The 23,330-nt window shown below is 42.1% G+C and overlaps 1 protein-coding gene across 2 annotated transcripts in view; it reads left to right on the top strand.

Annotated features, from left to right (window-relative positions):
* The first annotated feature begins 212 nt into the window (after positions 1-212).
* zbtb26 (zinc finger and BTB domain containing 26) overlaps positions 213-23,330 on the top strand; it is a 34,276-nt gene continuing 11,158 nt past the window's right edge. For both annotated transcript variants that reach the window (XR_011588015.1, XM_070862719.1), the window contains exon 1: positions 213-286. The gene's annotated coding sequence lies outside the window, so the exon portion shown is untranslated. The remainder of the gene's footprint in view (positions 287-23,330) is intronic.

Here is a 23,330-nt window from a genome sequence, read left to right as displayed (position 1 = left end):
CCCCCAAAAAAATCACAAAAATCCCACAAAAAAACAAAAAAAGAAACAAAAATGTTTTATTTAAAGGGGCAGTTAAGTGTCTGGAGTGTCCCCCAGATCGGGGGGCACTTGATCTAATGTGTATTTTGTTCCCCCAAAAAGAGTTGTAGGGTCAGGCTGGCCCCTTTAAGTGGGATGATTGACGGGGTTCTTGCAGTGTTTGTCTAGATTAATCCAGTCCGCCCTCGCTCCCGTGTTCGAGCAGAGAGCCGAGTGCTGGAGCTTCCAGAATCCGGAGGAGGGGAAGGTACTGTGTTTATATCAAAGCTCGATTGTTGCCCCCCGCTTTTCCCCCCTTCCCCTCACAGTCGGTGAGGCGGGAAGCTTGGCTTTTGCTGAGAGGACTTGTTTGTGTGTGTGTGTGTCTCTTGGCTTTGCCCTGCTCCGCTCGGGGCGCCCGCTATCACAAAGCTGGATCCCAGACATTTTTCTCTCTCTCTCCCTTTTCCTTATTTTTCTCTCTCTCTCTGCTAGAACCGTCTCTCTAGCGCTCCACACACACACACACAACACACACACTCTGGCAAGGCCGGAAGCGATTAAAGAAAGGTGGGGGTGTGTGATTGAGAGGACAGAAAAAAATCCAATATATATATAAATATATATAAATATTAAAAGGTAAATGTTGAGCTGGAAGTTGGCGCTGGGTGTGCGGTTTCTGGAGCAGCTGCTCCTGTGTTGTGTGTTAACTCTGTATTCAGGGCAAACCTAGAGCAGGCTTGGCTTTGTTCCATTATAGTACTAGGCCCAAGCTGGCTGCAATCTGGCTTCATTTACAAACATATATATATACACAGTGCTGACTCCCACATTATATCGCTCCCTCTCTCCTTTTTATTTTGCTTTTGAAAATTATTTGTACAGTAACTTGAAAATTATTTCTACAGTAACTTATTATCTATAGTAACTTGAAAATTATTTCTACAGTAACTTGAAAATTATTTCTACAGTAACTTAATAAGGAATTCCGTTCCCTTTTCTTCCTTGCAGAACTATTGAGATTAGGGATTGATATCCTAAATTGAACGCTCCTCTTCCTCTCTCACTGCCCCCCCCCCCCCCCATGATGTTTCACAACAGATGCAGGATAAGTTATTTAAAGTACCACTGCACCGATTTGTACATGTTTATTTTTAGTCTTGCTGCGAGTACTTTCCTGATGCATTTTTAAAATAGTTGTGCCTGTTGCAAATGAATGTCCTGTTTCATTCTATTTGTAGTGCTGCTGTATATTGCGTGGTGTCAGAATGTTTTTTTAATGTGTTAAGTTTGTGGTGAAACACTTGATAAGTCATTTTTAGTGTCTATTATCACCAGACTATACAGGGAATGCTTCAACTAGTTCATTGTGCACCACAGGACTAACCACAGCAAAATATATATAAAATGGGGCATATCAGCACAAGTAGATGATAGTGGTTTAAGTCCAAAGATAATTAAAAGAGACATAAGCACTATAAATAACTTATTCTGTCTTGGTTCCAATAAATTTCTGTTGGCTGGGTATTAAGGAAAAATTGATATTAAAATAGGTGTGAAGAAACAATCGTGAGTGTAATAAAATTACTATGTTGTATGATGGGTGTTAAACATTTGAGTTTTGGGATAAACAGCAGCCCTCATTATACCTAATCACTTGTGTTTGAGATGAAAGAGGCTGTTGTACTTATAATAACAAAGAGCCCCAAAATAACACTCGTGAATATAATGCATTTAAACAGTGCAGCTTACAACAGTAGTGACTCACTAATGCTATTTTTTTTAAAACAAAACTTTATTTAAACTCTCTTCCAATATCTTACCCACACTATTGAAAGAAGCATGCCTTCTGTTTTTTCATGTATGACATAGCTTATAAACAAATTTTTCCGTCAAGGTGAGTGCGTTGTTGTGGTCTTCTGGCGATGCAAACATTTCACACTTAAATTCTTGAATCAGAAAAGACAAATGAAAGTGGGGCAAAACCCTGGAGAACTGAAGCAAGAAAGGACTTTTTTTTTGAGTAAGGAGGGGAGAGAAAAGGAATGGGCATCGATATTTTACTTCTCGCAGAATAACTCTGTCCTGGTTCTGTCAAAATGAAAAATGTTAATTGCATCAGAACACTATGTTTATCATTCACCTTCCAATGCCCTCAAGTAAAACACTGACTTTTTTTGAATGAGGGATGCTGTGGAACATGCTTACAGTATTTCACACCACTGTTGTTGAATTTTGGCAAATGTTTCCTTTAAATTCCTGCAGTGTTTTGCAGCCTGGAAAGGAAAAAACATTATTGTGATCTGAAATGAATTCAGAGAGTGGTGTTATTATTAATCTCGGTAGAAATGTCAAAAGAATTGAGTTGCTACAGTTTTGGACTCGCTGAATACTCTAGGTATTCTCTTTCAAACCTGCCCCACTTTAAACCTGTAGAAATCTGACAGCTGTAAAGTCTGATTTAAATCCCCACTTACCTGGTTTCCCCCATGCTACCGGTCAGCTTTTGCCAATTTAATAAAAAAGTGTACACCTTCATTTCCACAGACCCCACTACTGATGATAACTTGCAGAAGTGAAATTATAACATAGAATATACAGCATAGAAACAATTTGACCCAATTAGGCTGTGTTTATCCTCGACACCAATCTCATCCCATTCCATCTACCTCGCTTCAGTCTTTCATGTGAAAATATCAAAGTCTGTACATATGGCTAAGTATTTCTGTGTAGGCTCACGTCATGGGATCAGTGACATCTAAAACCTTTATTGCTGTCTGTTTGAAACCACAAAAGCCTGGGTTTAATTTTTCCCCTACACAAATTTACATGCAGCCCTTTAGAAAGTTTAAGATACCAGATTTACTATCTTGGAATGCTAACCCCACCTCGACCAATATTTGCTGCAGCATTCAAAATGGCCATCTGGCCTTTCTGCACTAGGAAACAAATCCCAGGGAGTCTGCAAATCCTCCACAGTTGGCACTGTAGTCTGAGTAGATGCTAGATTGCTTTTTGGACCCATCTGTCAAGCAGCCCAATCTGCCACAATGAAAAATCAAAGTCGAGAGGGAATCAGTAGATCATGGCTCATTTTTGGTGCTTCTGAAGTGCTCAGTGAAGGTTTGCATTGCTATCTATGGTGATGTGCACAATTTTATTTTAAAAATGGATATTTCCATTAACTATAATTTTTTTTGTCCTAGATGCTCAAAGGTTATTAGTTACTTGTGTGAAAAGAGTACATTTTGAGAATGGCGAGTTAACAATGAGTGTATATAATCACAGGACCAGAAATTTGTGCTCCTGTCTGAAGCTAAAAATATCGGGTTTGTCTTGTACCAGGATCACATCTTTCCTCTGCTGAGAAATCTCCAAAGATGTTAGGCCCAACTGCAACACCAAATCAGCACGTTATGATCATCGAACGCCGACAGCAATTGATCAGCATACATGGCAACTCATCCTTGTGAGAACGGTGCTAGCAGAGCTTTCAAAGTTACAGGAGCAGTGTTAAAGTCTTGGATGGAATTTAGCTTTATATAGAATTAAAGGTTATTGAAGGAAAAATATGTGTTTGCCACAAAAAAAAACAGTTTCATGGAGGCAGCTTTAGAAAATGAGATGGCAGAGGGTACATTTGAGGTTAGAACTGGTAACGAAGCCAAGATTGCTGTTTTTTTTCACTAAGATAACGGCAGAATAGATACAGTGCAAAGAGGTTTAAAAAAAAATCAGAAGTGGGACCTGGGACTGAAGTCCAGAGAGTCACCATCTAAATATAGCACTGCAAAATGAAGCAATTGTTAGAAATTTTAATGGTTGAATTAAAAAGAATTGAAATAATTATTTGTGGATACTTGCTGACAAAAAAATGGTAATTATGGTGGATAGAAGCTTTGTAATTGTAACCCGCATCTTGTATATGTTGGAATTTTGTGGGCTTATCTCTTACGCAGGTTGCCTTATGTGATTTAAAAATGTACACAATTCATCATCTATGTCATTTTATTAAGCCATTTCTTATGCAAGGTTACAAAGATATCTCCTGTATATGTCCTTTCCAGTTTCAAATGTATTATTACCTATAACAACAACTTATATTTATATAGCACCTTCAAAGTAGTGAAACGTCCCACAGGAGCTTCACAGGAGTATTTTGAGATTTTAAAAATTTGACACCAAGCGACATAAAGAGAAATTAGGGCAGGTGACCAAAAGCTTAGTCAAAGAGGTAGGTTTTAAGGAGCGTCTTGAAGGAGGAAAGCGAGGCGGAGAGGTTTAGGCATGGAATTCCAGAGCTTAGGGCCCAGGCAACAGAAGGCACAGCCACTAATGGTTGAGCGATTATAATCAGCGATGCTCAAGAGGGCAGAATTAGAGGAATGCAGATATCTTCCGGCGGGGTGGGTGGAGGGGTGTGGAGGTTGTGGGGCTGGAGGAGATTACAGAGATGGGGAGGGGCGAGGCCTTGGAGGGATTTGAAAACAAGGATGAGAATTTTTAAGTCAAGGCGTTTGCTTAACCGGGAGCCAATGTAGGTCAGCGAGCACAGGGGTGATGGGTGAGTGGGACTTGGTGCGAGTTAGGACACGGGCTGCCGAGTTTTGGATCACCTCTAGTTTACGTAGGGTAGAATGTGGGAGGCCAGTCAGGATTGCTTTGGAATTTGGAGGGCTTCAGCAGCGGATGAGCTGAGGCAAGGGCGGAGATGAGCGATGTTAAGGAGGTGGAAATAGGCAGTTTTAGTTATGCCGCGGATTTGTGATCAATAGCTCATTTCAGGGTCAAATATGACACCAAGGTTACGAACAGTCTGGTTCAGCCTCAGGCAGAAGTTGGGGAGAGGGATGGAGTCAGTGGCTAGGGAACGGAGTTTGTGGTGGGAACCAAAAATAATGGCTTCAGTCTTCCCAATATTTAATTGGAGAAAATCTTTGGCCATCCAGAATTGGATGTCGGCCAAGCAGTCTGACAATTTAGAGAACGTGGAGGAGTCGAGAGAAGTGGTGGTGAAATAGAGCTGGGTGTCGTCAGCGTACATGTGGTTTCGGATGATGTTGCGAAGGGGCAACATGTAGATGAGAAATAGGAGGGGGCCAAGGATAGATCTTTGGGGGACACCAGAGGTATCGATGTGGGGGTGGGAAGAGAAGCCGTTGCAGGTGATTGTCTGGCTACAATTACAGATAAGAATGGAACCAGGCGAGTGCAGTCCCACCCAGCTGGATGACGGTGGAGAGGCGTTGGAGAAGGATAGCGTGGTCTACCGTGTCAAAGGCTGCAGACAAGTCAAGAAGAACAAGGAAGGATAGTTTGCCTTTCACAGTCACAAAGAATGTCATTTGTGACTGCTGAGAGCCATTTCGGTACTGTGGCAGGGGCGGAGACCGGATTGAAGGGATTCAAACATAGAATTGCGGGAAAGATGGGCACGGATTTTGGAGGTGACAACACGTTCCAGGACTTTGGAGAGGAAAGGGAGGTTGGAGATGGGGCAGTAATTTGCAAGGACGGAGGGGTTGAGCGTTCTTTTTTGAGGAGGGGTGATGACGGCAGATTTGAAGGAGAGGGGGATGGTACCTGAGGAGAGAGAGAGAACCATTAACAATATCAGCTAACATGGGAGCCAGAAATGGAAGTTGGGTGATCAGCAGTTTGTTGGGAAGAGGGTCAAGAGAGCAGGAAGTGGATCTCGTGGACAGGATGAGCTCGGAAAGGTTACCAGGGGAGATCGGAGAGAAACTGGAGAAAGATGTGAGGTCAGGACTAGGGCAGGGGAATCCTCAGAGGAAGTTTGGTCCGGTGAGCTGGGGGAAGGAAGGGAAGAGGTAGAGGCGGCCGAATGGATGGACTCAATCTTGGAGACAAAGAAGCCCATGAGCACCTCATACTTGCTGTCGGAAGGTGGAGACTGGGGAGAAGTTAAAAAGTTAAAAAAAGACAGTTAGCAGTGGAGAATAGAAGCTGGGTAATAAGTAACCAGTAGTGTTACAAAAATTAAGAAATGGGGGTGAAGAGTCGAGGCTCCTTGTTCAGGAGACTTGAAAAGTTTAAAACAATAAAAGAGAAGATGGAGGTAAATCAGAAAGTAGTGATTAGGTGATACCAAGTTTGAGTTTTAAAAGCCTGAAAACTGTAGCAAAAGGTAACGGCTGATGTTTGAGACCCTGGAAAGGAGTGAGTTTGTGTAGAAGTCTGTGCAATGTGCCTTGTTTTCTGTAGGGAAGGAAGAAGTATCTGATTGATGGTATGTTCTATGAAGAGAGGAAAGTTCAGAGGAGCACTGAGCATGTTATTGCTATTGATAAAACTGAGAAAGATTGTGATGAAGTGAGAGATTGGAGGCTAGAAGTGAGAGATATCGCTCAACAGATAATAAGCTTTCCCCTGTATCCTGCCCTGGAGTATAAGAGTTGTGCTGGCAGAGCTGCCTCAGTATTCACTTTTTGGATAGACTTGGGCTTTATAGAAAGTTGTGTTGTTGAGGGGGGAAATATTTGGCACAAAGGAGGTCCGGCTTCCTGGAGGCAACTTTAGAAATAGAGGAGATAGTAGGAGTTCCATTTTGAGAACAATGAAAATGGTGAAGCCAAGAATGTCAGTTGTATCAAGAAGGGCTGAAGTTAGAACCATCAAAGATAAGAGCTGGTAATTTGTGAGAAACATTTCAAAAACTAACTGAAGAATTCAAAGAAACAAGATTGTTATTGCCTCATTGAAAGACATGGAAGTGAGGATGTAATTCACGATAGAAGGACCAGAGGTCGTGAGCGGTGAGGATGTAAACCTAACATTCTTCAGTGACCTGGCTGTTGATGATTTCAAATGATCTAATGGTTGTTGTTGGGTAAGCAGAAGCTTCCATTTCGATATGTCTTTTACTGTCTACGCTGGGATGATTTTGAAAAACAGCGTAATCATTTAGCTATATAGCATAGTATTACACTGTCTTGACTCAAGTTCTCCCACAAACTTTAATAATTTCTATTGGTTCCTATTGAAATTAGCTGGCTGATGTGACACAATTCTGAGCGAACGGATTAATGGTACTATGCCTTCGCAATGTAATTCACTTGATCATCTTTCTTTTTATAAAATTGGACAACATCCAAAATACTGGAGAAATAGAAATAACTATTTATCCCTTCCAGCCTAAGTCTGGAATGCATAATAAACCTGTGGGGACAAGTTGAAACTATCAGTCAGACCCACTGTCCACATTGCCTTTTAGAAACATAGAAAATAGGTGCAGGGGTAGGCCATTCAGCTCTCGAGCCTGCACCACCATTCAATGAGATCATGGCTGATCATGCAACTTCAGTACCCCATTCCTGCTTTCTCTCCATACCCCTTGATCCCTTTAGCCGTAAGGGCCACATCTAACTCCCTTTTGAATATATCTAATGAACTGGCCTCAACAACTTTCTGTGGTAGAGAATTCCACATGTTCACAATTCTGAGTGAAGATGTTTTTCGTCATCTTGGTCCTAAGTGGCTTACCCCTTAACCTTAGACTGTGACCCCTGGTTCTGGACTTCCCCCAACATCGGGAACATTCTTCCTGCATCTAACCTGTCCAATCCCGTCAGAATTTTATATGTTTCTATGAGATCCTCCCTCATTCTTCTAAATTCCAGTGAATATAAGCCTAGTTGATCCAGTCTTTCTTCATATGTCAGTCCTGCCATCCCAGGAATCAGTCTGGTGAACCTTTGCTGCACTCCCTCAATAGCAAGAATGTCCTTCCTCAGATTAGGTGACCAAAACTGTACATAATATTCAAGGTGTGGCCTCACCAAGGCCCAGTACAACTGCAGCAAGACTTCCCTGCTCCTATACTCAAATGCTCTCGCTATGACATGCCATTTGCTGCCTTCACCGCCTGCTGTACCTGCATGCCAACTTTCAATGACTGATGTGCCATGAACCCAGGTCTTGTTGCACCTTCCCTTTTCCTAATCTATCACCATTCAGATAATATTCTGCCTCCCTGTTTTTGCCATCAAAGTGAATAACCTCACATTTATCCACATTATACTGCATCTGCCATGCATTTGCCCACTCACCTAACCTGTCCAAGTTACCCTGCAGCCTCTTAGAATCCTCCTCACAGCTCACACTGCCATCCAGCTTAGTGTCATCTGCAAACCTGGAGATATTACATTCAATTCCTTCATCTAAATCATTAATGCATATTGTAAATAGCTGGGGGCCCAGCACTGAACCTTGCGGTACACCACTAGTCACTGCCTGCCATTCTGAAAGGATCCGTTTATTCCTAATCTTTACCAACCAGTTCTCTATCCATGTCAATACATTACCCCCAATATCATGTGCTTTAATTTTGCACACTAGTCTCTTGTGTGGGACCTTGTCAAAAGCCTTTTGAAAGTGCAAATACACCACATCCATTGGTTCTCCCTTGTCCACTCTACTAGTTACATTCTCAAAAAATTCTAGAAGATTTGTCAAGCATGATTTCCCTTTCATAAATCCATGCTGACTTGGACTGATCCTGTCCCTGCTTTCCAAATGTGCTGCTATTACATCTTTAATAATTGATTCCAACATTTTCCCCACCACCAATGTCAGGCTAACCAGTCTATAATTCCCTGTTTTCTCTCTTTTAAAAAGTGACGTTACAATAGCTACCCTCCAATCCATAAGAACTGATCCACTGTCTATAGAGTGTTGGAAAATGACCACCAATGCGTCCACTATTTCTAGGGCCACTTCCTTAAGTACTCTGGGATGCAGACTATCAGGCCCTAGGAATTTATCGGCCTTCAATCCCATCATTTCCCTAACACACTTTCCTGACTAATAAGGATTTCCTTCAGTTCCTCCTTGTCGCTAGACCCTCGGTCCCCTAGTATTCCCAGAAGGTTATTTGTGTCTTCCTTAGTGAACTCAGAACCAAAGTATTTATTCAATTGGTCTGCTGTTTCTTTGTTCCCCATTATAAATTCACCTGATTCTGATTTGTCTTCACTAATCTTTTTCTCGTCACATATCTATAGAAGCTTTTGCAGTCAGTTTTTATGTTCCCTGCAAGCTTACTCTATTTTTCCCCTCCTATTTAAACCTTTGTCCTCCTTTGCTGAATTCTAAATTGCTTCCAGTCCTCAGGGGGGTTTGCTGATTTTTCTGGCCAATTTATATGCCTCCTCCTTGGATTTAACACTATCCTTAATTTCCCTTGTTAGCCACGGTTGAGCCACCTTCCCCGTTTTATTTTTACGCCAGACAGGGATGTACAATTGTTGAAGTTCATCCATGTGATCTTTAAATGTCTGCCATTGCCTATCTACCGTCAACCCTTTAAATATCATTCGCCAGTCTATCCTAGCCAATTCACATCTCATACCATCGAAGTTACCTTTCTTTAAGTTCAGGACCCTAGTCTCTGAATTAATTGTGTCACTCTCCATCTTAATGAAGAATTCTACCATATTATGGTCACTCTTCCCCAAGAGGCCTCACACAACAAGATTGCTAATTAATCCTCTCTCATTACACATCACCCAGTCTAGGATGGCCTGCTCTCTAATTGGTTCCTCGACATATTGGTCTAGAAAACCAGTTTGGTTAGCCCAATCTATATGTAGATTAAAGTCACCCATGATAACTGCTGTACCTTTATTGCACGCATCCCTAATCTCCTGTTTTTTTTTTTGCACTGGAGACTGATATCAAGGCAACTTTCAGGACTCTAGCTTGTGGTTTGAAAAGGCAATCGTGCAGCCTGATTTAATAAATTATTTACTGTTCACATCTAGCATTTGGAACACAAGATTGATTTGCCATTACATTGATAGACAAATACTGTACATCATCATCATCATCATCATCATAGGCAGTCCCTCGAAACGAGGATGACTTGTTTCCACACCAAAAAGGGATGAGTTCACAGGTGTTTCAATGAAGGACCTAATATTCCAGGTCCTGAACTACATCTTGAAGGGTGGAAGATGCCTGTGTGTGGATTTTTTTAACATGGGGTGACCGTTGCACACCAGCCACCACATGGGCTTGACAGAGCTAGGTCTTGGTCCAGCGGCAAGGATTACCCAAGACGTCTGGAGACCAGCTCTGCTGCACGGACCTAGTCTGCGCACATATCACAGTGTGGGCTGGCCCGTGCTGCCCCTGGGCCCTTGCCTCTCTTCTAACCCCATCAGCATAACCTATTTTTTTCCCTCGTGTTTATCTTAGCTAATAAAAGTATGGGATAGGGGCAAAAAAAGAAAAAATCGCTCTCTGCACTCTGTGATTCTTTAAAAAATGGAAGGAGGTTAATGTCGTCACTATCTTTAATAAAAAGGTGACAAGTGTCGAACTCTCTACCTCCGATAAATGACTCAGACACCTTCAGCTCCAGCAGAAGTTTCTTTAATTTACTTGCTAGCAAGGGAAAGGTCACACTCCGTCAATGGCTAAGTGAACACCTCCGAAATGGTACAGTTTCATGAGATATTTATACAGTAAAACCCAAGTTATAGCCTCTCCCTGTGTATTGGCTCTGTCTCGCAGTCAGTGAATACAGATAAAGAGTTAACTACTACATCCTTGTCCTGACATGGTTTCCAGATATTTTCTTTTGTCAGGGTTATTAGTTGGCCAGCCGGCCATTACTCGATGGGAGTGTGGTATTGAGCTATTACCTGCCTTGCATTGTGTCAGGATTGTCCAGTTTCCTGGTCAGTTATCTTTTTGCATCAAATGGATGATGTCTGTACAAGAGATAATGGCTGGTGGTTTGAGTACTTCGAAAAGAGTGGGGTGGCGTGGAACTGGTATCGTATAGACAATAGGAGAGCACCGTGTGGGGTACTTGTCTCAGCAGGACTTAGCCACCAGACAACTAGGAGGCATCAGTTCTTTCAAGCCAGGTTTAGCTGTTTATGCAAGCCGACTGCTTTATGCATAACTTTCTGGAAGGACCAGGACTCCATTTTGTTATATATTAAAAAGGGCACAAAAATACCGTGTGGTATCAGCTTAGATAAAAATACATTTCCACACAAGACAGACCCGGGTAACTATAGGCCCATTAGTTTGACATCTATAACTACTTTTTGACTACCTCCTGCCAGACAGTTCTCAATCCAACTCAATCTATTACTATTAATACGAGAGGCTTCGATCTTTAAAGATCAACAGCTTTTTGGAAGTCTAAGTAGAAAATGTCCACTGGGCTTCCCTCATCTACCAACTTAGTAACTTCTTCAAAAAATACAATTAGATTTGTCAGACATGACCTTTTTATGAAGCCATGTTGGGTGTACCCAATATGTCCCTCTCTAGCCAAGCATTCAAATACTGTACACCAGGCTCATGAGGTGCTATTTTTCTTCAGTTCATTGAAATTTGTTTTCTTTTACGATGTGTTGAACATTCTCACTCTTGAATCGAAGACTCACTGCGCAGTCTTCAACTCTTAACTCATTCGTTCTCGGGGCCTCACCCCCGTGGAGCTGCTTACTTTACCTCAGTCTTTCCATCCTCCGACAGCGCTTGTGTTTTGAAAACCCAAACTTGGTGTCAACTAATCATGACTTTCTGATTTACCCTATCTTCTCTCTCACTGTTTTCAACTTTTGTGTTGTCTTGCCCTATGGGCCTTAATCTTTCACCTTGTTTCTGATTTTTTTTAAAACAAGACATCACCCAGAAAAGGATAATATAGGAGTGATCTTTATAATGTTACAGAAAAATAGCCTGGTACCGGTGACTTACAAGAACCTCAGAATGACATACTCTGATCTGTTGGAATCTATTATAACCCTCACAGATAACCATCTCGTGTTGTAACATGCATCAGATCTAACACACGGAAATCCTGGAATTCAATTTTGTTTGTATATAAATTTTAGTAATAACTATAATTGGAAAGAGTTTTATTTAAACGCAGCTGAATTCCAAAATAAGTTTCAACTTCATATCACCATTGCTTATATCGTCTATAGAACAATACTTATTTACTTTTAACTTGCTGTTTATTTAGTAAAATATCACAATCCAGTGTTTGTAAAATACCCTTCAAATATCACGATCCTGTGTGTGTGTGTGTGTTGTAGGAAAGTTGAAGTCAGGTCCTGATAAATCTGGCAATTTTGGAAGGAAGCAAAAAGGACAAGAGTTTAGTTTGAAATCGACTATAGTGCTAAGCTTTCTAAGATGCTCCAAACTGGTAACCAGATTCTTCAATGCGAACTTATAAAATTGATGGGCAGGAAAATTCAGCTGGTCCATCAAACCTGCCCCCACACCATGATGGCTAGAGCATCATGGCTAAATACTTCCCCTCTCCCACCCTCTCTGTCTATCGGATTTCCATCATCCACTATCCTAGTGGCTTCCTCAAAGAGCTATTATCAAACTTGTCGTCATCATCATCATAGGCAGTCCCTCGGAATCGAGGAAGACTTGCTTCCACTAGGGAAGTAAGTTCTTAGGTGGCTGAACAGTCCAATACGAGAGCCACAGACTCTGTCACAAGTGGGACTGGTTTGCCGCTCGCTCTTTCCGCTGCCTGCGCTTGATTTCTACATGCTCTCAGCATTGAGACTCGAAGTGCTCAGCACTCTCCTGGATGTACTTTCTCCACTTAGGGCGGTCTTTGGCTGGGGCTCCCAGGTGTCAGTGGGGATGTTGTACTTTATCAGGGAGGCTTTTGAGGGTGTCCTTGTAACATTTCCACAGCCAACCTTTGGCTTGTTTGCCGTGAAGGAGCTCTGCATAGAGTGCTTGCTTTGGGAGTCTTGTGTCTGGCATGCGGACTATGTGGCCTGCCTAGCGGAGCTGATCGAGTGTGGTCAGTGCTTCAATGCTAGGCATGTTAGCCTGGACAAGGACGCTGATGTTGGTGCGTCTGTCCTTCCAGGGGATTTGTAGGATCTTGCGGAGACATTGTTGGTGATTGGGAAGATTTTAAGCAACAGCAAAGAATGACTAAAAAAGCAATAAAGAAAGGGAAGATAGATTACGAAGGTAAACTTGCGCAAAACATAAAAACAGATAGTAAAAGCTTTTACAGATATATAAAACGGAAAAGAGTGACTAAAGTAAATGTTGGTCCCTTAGAAGATGAAAAGGGAGATTTAATAATGGGAAATGTGGAAATGGCTGAGACCTTAAACAATTATTTTGCTTCCGTCTTCACAGTGGAAGACACAAAAACCATGCCAAAAATTGCTGGTCATGGGGATGTGGGAAGGGAGGACCTTGAGATGATCACTATCACTAGGGAGGTAATGCTGGACAGACTAATGGGACTGAAGATAGACAAGTCCCCTGGTCCTGATGAAATGCATCCCAGGGTATTAAAAGAGATGGCGGAAGTTATAGCAGATGTATTTGTTATAATCTACCAAAATTCTCTGGACTCTGGGGAGGTACCAGCGGATTGGAGAGCAGCTAATGTAACGCCTCTGTTTAAAAAAGGGGGCAAGCAAAAGGCAGGTAACTATAGGCTGGTTAGTTTAACATCTGTAGTGGGGAAAATGCTTGAAACTATCATTAAGGAAGAAATAGCGGGACATCTGGATAGGAATAGTGCAATCAAGCAGACGCAGCATGGATTCATGAAGGGGAAATCATGTTTAACTAACTTACTGGAATTCTTTGAGGATATAACGAGCATGATGGATAGAGGTGTACCGATGGATGTGGTGTATTTAGATTTCCAAAAGGCATTCGATAAGGTGCCACACAAAAGGTTACTGCAGAAGATTAAGGTACGCGGAGTCAGAGGAAATGTATTAGCCTGGATAGAGAATTGGCTGGCGAACAGAAAGCAGAGAGTCGGGATAAATGGGTCCTTTTCCGGTTGGAAATCAATGGTTAGTGGTGTGCCACAGGGATCAGTACTGGGACCACAACTGTTTACAATATACATAGATGACCTAGAAGAGGGGACAAAGTGTAGTGCAACAAAATTTGCAGATGAAACTAAGATTAGTGGGAAAGCGGGTTGTGTAGAGGACTCGGAGAGGCTGCAAGGAGATTTGGATAGGTTAAGCGAATGGGCTAAGGTTTGGCAGATGGAATACAATGTCGGAAAGTGTGAGGTCATCCACCTTGGGGGAAAAAAAACAGTAAAAGGGAATATTATTTGAATGGGGAGAAATTACAACATGCTGCAGTGCAGAGGGACCTGGGGGTCCTTGTGCATGAATCCCAAAAGGTGCATCTGGAGTACTGCGTGCAATTTTGGTCACCTTACTTAAGGAAGGATATATTAGCTTTGGAAGGGGTACAGAGACGATTCACTAGGCTGATTCGAGAAATGAGGGGGTTACCTTATGATGATAGATTGAGTAGACTGGGTCTTTACTCGTTGGAGTTCAGAAGGATGAGGGGTGATCTTATAGAAACATTTAAAATCATGAAAGGGATAGACAAGATAGAGGCAGAGAGGTTGTTTCCATTGGTGGGGGAGACTAGAACTAGGGGGCACAGCCTCAAAATACAGAGGAGCCAATTTAAAACCGAGTTAAGAAAGAATTTCTTCTCCCAGAGGGTTGTGAATCTGTGGAATTCTCTGCCCAAGGAAGCAGTTGAGGCTGGCTCATTGAATGTTTTCAAGTCAAAGATAGATAGATTTTTAAGCAATAAGGGAATTAAGGGTTACGGGGAGAGGGTGGGTAAGTGGAGCTGAGTCCACGACCAGATCAGCCATGATCTTATTGAATGGCGGAGCAGGCTCGAGGGGCTAGATGGCCTACTCCTGTTCCTAATTCTTATGTTCTTCTATATCTCCAGTGACTTGAGGTGTCTTCTGTACATCGTCCATGGCTCTGAGCCATACAGGAGGGCAGATATTACTACAGCCCTGTAGACCATGAGCTTGGTGGTAGATTTGAGGGCCTGATCTTCAAACACTCTTTTCCTCAGGTGGCCGAAGATTGCACTGGCGCACTGGAGGCAGTGTTGAATCTCCACATCAGTGTCTGCTTTTGTTGATAAAACTTGTATGGCTTGACTCGGTACAGTAGTATAAACAGGATATAGCTGTAGTAGTTATGTTACTGGACTCGTAATCTAGAGGCCTGGATTTATAATCCAGAGAACATGTGTTCAGATCCCACCAAGGCAGTTTGAGAATTTAAATTGTTTATTTGAAAGTCATGAAGGGTTTTGATAGAATAAATAAGGTGAAACTGTTTCCAGTGGCAGAAGGGTCTGTAACCAGGTGACACAAATTTAAGTGAATTGGCAAAAGAACCAGAAGCGAGTTATGATCTGGAATGCACTGTCTGAAAGACTGGTGGAGGCAGACTGAATAATAACTTAAAATGGGGAACTGGATAAATACGTGAAGGGGGAAAAAAATTGCAGGAATATAGGGAAAGGGCAGGGGAATGGATCTAATTGGAGAGCTCTTTCAAAGAGGCATAATGGGCTAAATGGTGACCTGTGCTGTATCATTCTTTGATCTATTTTTTTCTAAGCCGTGTTGTGAATTTTTAATGGTTCTTCCCTTTCCCGATGATCATAGAAGGGGTTTACAATAGCTTCTAGCATCTTTCTAATAATGGATGTCAGGCTGATAGGTCTGTAGTACCCTTTTGTTGACCATAGGACGTACATGAACTAGCTTCCAGTCTAAGGGAACTATCCCTGGCTATTGAACTATTGAAGACATAGGCAAGGGGCAAAGTACAGTAAAGCCACGTTGCCAGAGAAAGTTTACGGTCTGAAACATACCATTAGAGGAATTGGCTCATTAAGTTTAGAATGAAAGGGCAGAATTTCCCTTCCAAATATCTCCAGGAGATGTTTGAAAAACTTAAGCCTCACACCCTCAAAATCTGGCTTGAGTGTACAAACATCTTAAGCTGCACGTACCGCAAATCTGCTTGGAGATTCTAGAAACATCTTGAGCCACGTCCACTCCAATCTGTCCCGAGATTCTTAAACCATCTTTGAAGGATGAAGCTACCTGTGAGATTGGAGAGTTATAAAAGCTGCGGGATTTGGCGGGAGCCATTCATTTGCCCAAAACTGGCTGAGGATTAATTCACTGAGACCGAGTATTAGTTTGCCTAGTGCTTGAGGCTGAAATTGAGAGAGCCTTGTAGACTGATAGTGCTAATCCTTGAGCATCTGAGAGCCCTAAAATTGTGAGTTTGTGGCAACCAGCTTATTTATGAAGTACCTCAGTTTTACTTCATGAGAAGCTGAGAGTAGAAACTAACACGGGTCGTTCCTCTCGAAACTAACAAGCAGGAGGTCATTTGCAGAACTGACTGAATACCAGATTTCATCTGAGAGACTGACTAGCCAAGATTGCAGATTAGGAACAGGATTCATTGTTCTACCTTTTATGCCCATTTATGTCAAACTTTAATAACCAAGCCGATTTCAACCTCGCTGAAATACTGCTTGGAAAGAAAACTGAAGGCATTTTAAAAAACAACTGTGAGCAAGAAGTCAGAGAGACTGCTCAACAATATTCAAAATTAATATTTGGTAACTTTTTACTTGGTTTTCCACCAGAGTATTTATGACACAGCTCTGACCCTTGATCAGATTAAATGTTTCACATTTGACATGGAGTACACTGTTAGTGTACAGAGGTAAACATTATAAAGACAGTATTTAAAGCTGTTAAATGATAGAATTCTATAGCTGCCATTGTATAGTTAATAACTTATGTTTTAAGTGCCCTGCATACTCTCCAGTGCTGATACTATAACGATGTTAATCATGTTAATAAAAATGCTAATGCATGATTCCATTGTATGGCTTCCTTTTTGATTTGGCAAGTAGGATGTAGTCCATTAATTCAGTAGTGTTCTTGGTATTTTAAAATAAGGTTGGGTTTGTTTAACAGTTGGTATAACCTGGACTGGTTGCAGTAAAAAAATAAAGTTCCAGCAAACCAGGAATTGATAATCCCCAGGTATGGGTGTTAAACCATTAGACGATTCTTTTAATGGCAAGTTTAGTTAGAAGAGTTAAAGAATCACCTGCCTCTTTATAGGGGTATGGTAGCATAGTAGTTAAGTTACAGGACTAGTAATCTGGAAAAATTAATTCAAATCACATCATGGCAGCTTGGTGATTTAAAATGCCAATATCCGTAATAGTGACCACGATTGTCATTAAAAACCCATCTGGTTCACTAATGCCCTTTAGGGAAGGAAATCTACTGCCCTTACCCGGTCTAGTCCATATGTGACTCCAGACCCACAGCAATGTGGTTGACTCTCAACTGCCCTTTGAAATGGCCCAGCAGGCCACTCCATTGTACCAAACCGCTACAAAAAGAACAATTCATGAAGGTAGCTCACCACTACCTTCTTGAGGGCAATTAGGAATGGCCAATAAATGCCAGCCTTGCCAGTGACTCCCAAATCCTGTAAAACGAATAAATTTTAAAAATAAGGTAAACTTGAGGTCATCCAAAACTCGGCAGCCCATGTCTTAACTCTCACCAAGTCTTTCATCATATTTTATTGGGGGTTTACTCATCTGGGCTGGTGAAAGGAACTATCTCATAAGATAACTTTTCTTTCAACAACACAACTTGTATTTATATAGCACCTTTAATGTAGTAAAGCGTCCCAAGGCGCTTCACAGGAGTGTTGTAAGACAAAAAAATGTTTTTGACACAGAGCCCCATAAGAAGAAACTGTGGCAGGTGACCAAAAGCTTGGTCAAAGAGGAGGTAGGTTTTAAGGAGCGTCTTAAAGGAGGAAAGAGAGGGGGAGATGTTTGGGAGGGAGTTCCAGAGCTTGGGGCCCAGGCAGCTGAAGGCACGGCCACCAATGGTTACAGTTATAATCATGGATGCTCAAGAGGGCAGAATTTGAGGAGCACAGATATCTCCGGGAGTGATTGTGGGGCTAGAGGAGATTACAGAGATAGGGAGGGGTGACGTCCTGGAGGGATTTGAAAACCAGGATGAGAATTTTGAAATCGAGGTATTGCTTAACCGCAAGCCAATGTAGGTCAACGAGCACAGAAGTGATGGGTGAACGGGACTTGGTGCGAGTTAGGCCACAGGCTGCTGAGTTTTGGATGACCTCAAGTTTACGTAGGGTAGAATGTGGGAGGCCAGCCAGGAATGCATTGGAGTAGTCAAGCCTAGAGGTAACCAAGCCATGGATTCAGCAACTCGCCTTTCTTGCAGTGTGTAAAATACACTTTAAATATCTCAATCTTGTGTTTGCACTTTTCTAAACAATTGTTCTTGGGATGTGGGTGACACAGCCAGGGCTGCATTTATTGCCCATCCCTAGTTGCTATGAGAAGGTGATGGTGTGCCTTCCTTAATTACTGCAATACATGTGGCAATGGTGCTCCTACAATATGTTGGGTACAGAAATCCAGGATGTTGACCCAGTGACAATGAAGGAACAGGTGGTATAGGTCCAGATGGTCAACTTAATGAGGAACTTGCAGTGATGGTGTTCATATGATATTGCTGCTCTTGACCTTCTTGGTGGTAGAGATTACAGGGTTCGAAGATACTGTCAAATTAAGTTTGGAGAGAGTTCTTGCAATGTGTCCTGTAAATAGTGCAGACTGCTGCCACGGAGCACCAGCAGTGGATATTTTCAGTGGCGGAGCAGCAATCTCAGACTATTTAATTTTTTTATGGGCTGCTTGAGTGTTGTGGTTGCACCCGTCCAAGTGAGCAGTGAATATTCCATCACAGTCCTGACTTGAGCCTTGTAGATGATGGAGAGGCATTGACGAGTCAGGAGATGAGTCACGCGTTGCAGAGTATCCAGCCTCTATCCTGATGTGGCTGGTCCTGTTGAATTCTAATTAGCAGTGATACCCAAGGTTGTGGTGATGTTGAAGATCAGGGAGAGGTGGTTGGGCCTTATCTTGCCACATGTGTGTCGTGAAAGTTGGCATGCAGATACAGCAGGCGGTGAAGAAGGCAAATGGCATGTTGGCCTTCATAGCGAGAGCATTTGAGTATAGGAGCAGGGAGGTCTTACTGCAGTTGTACAGGGCCTTGGTGAGGCCACACCTTGAATATTGTGTACAGTTTTGGTCTCTTAATCTGAGGAAGGACATTCTTGCTATTGAGGGACTGCAGCGAAGGTTCACCAGACTGATTCCTGGGATGGCAGGACTGACATATGAAGAAAGGCTGGATCGACTAGGCTTATATTCAATGGAATTTAGAAGAATGAGAGGGGATCACATAGAAACATAAAATTCTGATGGAATTGGACAGGTTAGATGCAGGAAGAATGTTCCCGATGTTGAGGAAGTCCAGAACCAGGGGTCACAGTCTAAGGATAAGGGGTAAGCCATTTAGGACCGAGATGAGGAGAAACTTCTTCACTCAGAGAATTGTGAACCAGTGGAACACTCTACCACAGAAAGTTGTTGAGGCCAGTTCGTTAGATATATTCAAAAGGGAGTTAGATGTGGCCCTTACGGCTAAAGGGATCAGGGGGTATGGTGAGAAAGCAGGAATGGGTTACTAAAGTTGCATGATCAGCTATGATCATATTGAATGGTGGTGCAGGCTCGAAGGGCCGAATGGCCTACTCCTGCACCTATTTTCTATGTTTCTATGTGAATTGCTGCCTGCCACTCATCAGCTCCAGCCTGATGTTGTCTAGGTCCTATTGTAAGCTGTCATGGGCTGCTTCATTATCGGAGAAGAGTTGTGAATGAAACTGAATGTTGTAGAATTATCAGCGAACAGTCCCATTCCTGACATTATGGGCAAAGGTAATTGAAGCAGCTAAAAATGGTTGGGCCAAGGACCCTGAGGAACTCTGATAGTGATGTCCTGGGGTTGCGATGAATGGCTTCTAACAATTCTTTGTGTGTCAGGAATGACTCCAGTTACTGAAGGGTATTCCCATTAACCTCAGTTTTCCTAGGGTTCCTTAGTGCCATACTCTTTATCAGATGCTGCCCTGATTTTGAGCGTAGTTTGATCACGCCACTCCTGTGGCAGCCCGCTGTTACATGCATGGCTGTGCCGAGGTCAAAAGCTGAGCCGCTTTGATGGATCCTGAAATGAGCATTAGCAAGCAGGTTATTGGTATCGCTTGATGGCACTATTGATTACTACATTTTTTTTTTACTACTTTTTATCACTTTACTGTTGATTGGGAGGAGGTTTTTTGGGGCGGTGATTGGGTGGATCAGAGCTTTATATGGATAAGATATATCTGAAGATTTTCCACATTGTCTGGTAGATGCCAGGGTCATTGCTGCACTGGAGTAGCTTGGCTGAGGTGGGTGGTGGGGGCAGCTATTTCTGGTGCGCAGGTCTTCAGCACTAGCTGGGATGTTATTGGGGCTCGTATCCTTTGCTGTGTCCGGTATACTCGCATGTTGTCCAGTGTACTCTGATGATGTCCAGTATACTCAGATGCGTCTTAATGCCACATTGAGTGACACGACGTTGGGACCTATTAAGTTGGGGACTTCGGCTAGAGAGTAGGAGTGTCACTTGGCACTTTGTGTGAAGGTGCTTTCAAACACTTGGTTGTCTGTTTGACTCGCTTGGTTGCAGTCTTGCTTCTGACTCAGAAAGCTGAGGATTCAAATCCCACTCAAGTACCTGAGCACATGAAACTAGGCTAATACTCAAGTGCCTTACTGAAGAGCTGCTATGTATATTTTGAACCAAGGTCCAGTCTGCCTCTTCAAGTGAATATAAAAGATTCCATGGTATTTTTTAGCTGAATATGCAGCAGTCTCATGAGTTATGGGGTCTACCTGTACCCAGTGAGAAATGGCAAGTACCTCAACCTATTCTTTGGATGAAAGCCAATGCGCAAGTAGGTCCTGAAACCCAAGTGAGATCATTTTCTCTGATTCGTACGTGAGGTACGGTTTCACAGGTCTAGATATCCAGAAGGTAGCCGTTCAAGTGCCCATTCTCCATGCATAAAACTAGACAATATGTAAGGGAAAAAAGTAACGGATACGTGATATGGACTTTCCAAGTATGGTATTCATCCCATGGACACAACTGCATCTGTGTGAATAAAATATGCTTTAATTAACACAATCCTTTATGTGTAAAATACACTTTAAAAAAATATAATTCTGTATATATTTTACTCTCAACAGAAATATCACAATCCTGTGTGTGTTGAGATGAAAAGATGACTGGTCTTAGTCCTGGATCTGGCAGGATGGGGCACAGTATCAGGAATTTTCCACACACCTGGTTCCTGACCTCTGCCACTGAGGGCTAGTGGAAAGAGTTCAGGTGCTTCCCTGCGGCTAATGTTGAGCATCTACTAGAAGCTGTTTTCCACCTGAGGGGACAGACTGAGCCTGGGTTTAATCTCATCTGAAAGACTGCACCATTGACAATGCAGCATTCCTTCACTACTGCACCGAAATGCCAGCCTGTATTTTGTGCTTAACGCTCTGGAATGGAATGTGAACCTGTATGTTTCCGACTCAGACGAGTGTGCTACCTCTGGCTCGAGACTGACAGTTGTGAAGCAGTCTTTGTGGGATTTTTTTAAAACTACAGATCGTGATATTTGAGTTTTAGTTTATAAGGTGCAAGCTTTCGTTTATTATGACGTAATTTTATTAATTAAGAGCTTGGGGTGGGGGAAAGCCATTCGCGACTGATAGTAAAATGTGCACACATTAAAAAAATATAGAAACTTAGTCCGTATTGAAAGAGATGCTTTTTGTCACATACCACTTTATTTTAAAAAATGGACATTTTTGAGAAAATCCCATTTGATATTCAGTAAAATAAAATTTGGAATTATTGTCCAAAAACCGGTGTGCCGGACTAGTTATCGGCTTCGCCGCTATGTTTAAAATGGCATGCGATCAGTCCGAGCCTTGCCAAATGACCCTCGGCCCGACCTGATCCACGCCACCATTAGTACTTTGTCTGTCTCGGTAGCATACGTACACTCTTGATTTTCTTGTCCAAAATCCAGAAAAATCCGAAAATTGTCACGGTCTCGGCCCCAAGGTTGCCAAAATTGAGACTTTGTACCTGTACTGCTTACTAATAAAACATTTTTTGCAATAGCAGCATTGCTTTTTTTCCTTTGAATAGCAGGCATTGTCTTTGGAAAGTTGGCACAGAGACTTGCTGCAAGTGTGCAAGTATTTGCAAGGATCCCCCAACACAGTTTGAAAACTACTTGTGTGTACATACTGCCCATATCTGCAACTGTAAATCCAGGACACTGGAATATTTCCTTGCTATTTAATGGGATACAAAAAAAAAATCACTGTGCAATAGTTGAGGAGTTATCTCTTCAAACAGTGTTGAAATGACCATAAGTACTTGACAAGTACTCTGCTTATCCAATGATAGTGAACAGGCTCTGTGATTCACCCAGACAGATATGTTAAACCTGGACAACTGGTTTTCTTAAGTTAGTATTTGAGTGATGTTATTTAAGATGACTTAGTAGCACACTGGTCCATCCCATTTGAAAGTCAATCTTCCAAATATGAAAGACTTGCATTTTTTTTTATATATTGAGAGATTTCTGTGAGTCATGATAAAAGCACTGCAGATACAATGATTTACTTTGAAGTGCTTTGACTATTGCTACAAAGGCAAGTGTGGCTGTAATTTTGTATACAGCAAAATCCCACAAAAAGCAATACCTGTAATACTAGTTCATCTGTTTTTGGTGGTGTTGGTTGAGGGGAGGAATGTTAGCCAAGATATCAGGAGATTTCTCTGCTGTTCTTCAAATGCCAAAGGAATCTTCAATGTCTACCTGAACCATCAAAACCGACACAGTAGGCCATAGAGCATCTCACCCGAGGAATATCTGACAAAGCTCAGTATTGCACACAAGTCTAAATCAGAGGTGTCAACACTGTGACCAATGTGTTCTCTCCAAGCCCTGGCAATCCAACCCTCAAAGTCCAGACGATGCTCTCTTTGTACTTATTATTTCTCATGCGTTGGCTCGGCCTGGAAGTTTGGAAAGGGCTGTTATTACTGCTGCCTCAATGATGCATAATTCCTAAATCCGAATACCTAGTATCAGCAGCTTGAAATAGATGTCAATTAATAAGAACATATATTTAAACTTTGTGGGCTGAAAAGTTCCATCTATGTGGCCCACAAAGACAAAAAGCTTTGCCTTGATTATGTGCTCTGTTCCTAGAGTGCGGCTTGACCCTGATATTCTTTGAGTCAGAGTTAAGAATTTTACCAAGTAAATAAAGTCATTCAGAAATTACTGTTGTAACATTTTATAATTCAGATAGACAGCCTCAAGTGTCAGGCAATCTTGGTATAAGCTTGATGTGTGAAATGAGTACTCTTATGGCATGTTACTGGGCAATATACCATAAAAGTGATTTAA

The sequence above is a fragment of the Pristiophorus japonicus genome, chromosome 20, assembly GCF_044704955.1.
Source record: "Pristiophorus japonicus isolate sPriJap1 chromosome 20, sPriJap1.hap1, whole genome shotgun sequence".
Taxonomy (NCBI): Eukaryota; Metazoa; Chordata; class Chondrichthyes; family Pristiophoridae; genus Pristiophorus; species Pristiophorus japonicus.
This window is presented reverse-complemented; position numbering and strand designations above follow the sequence as displayed.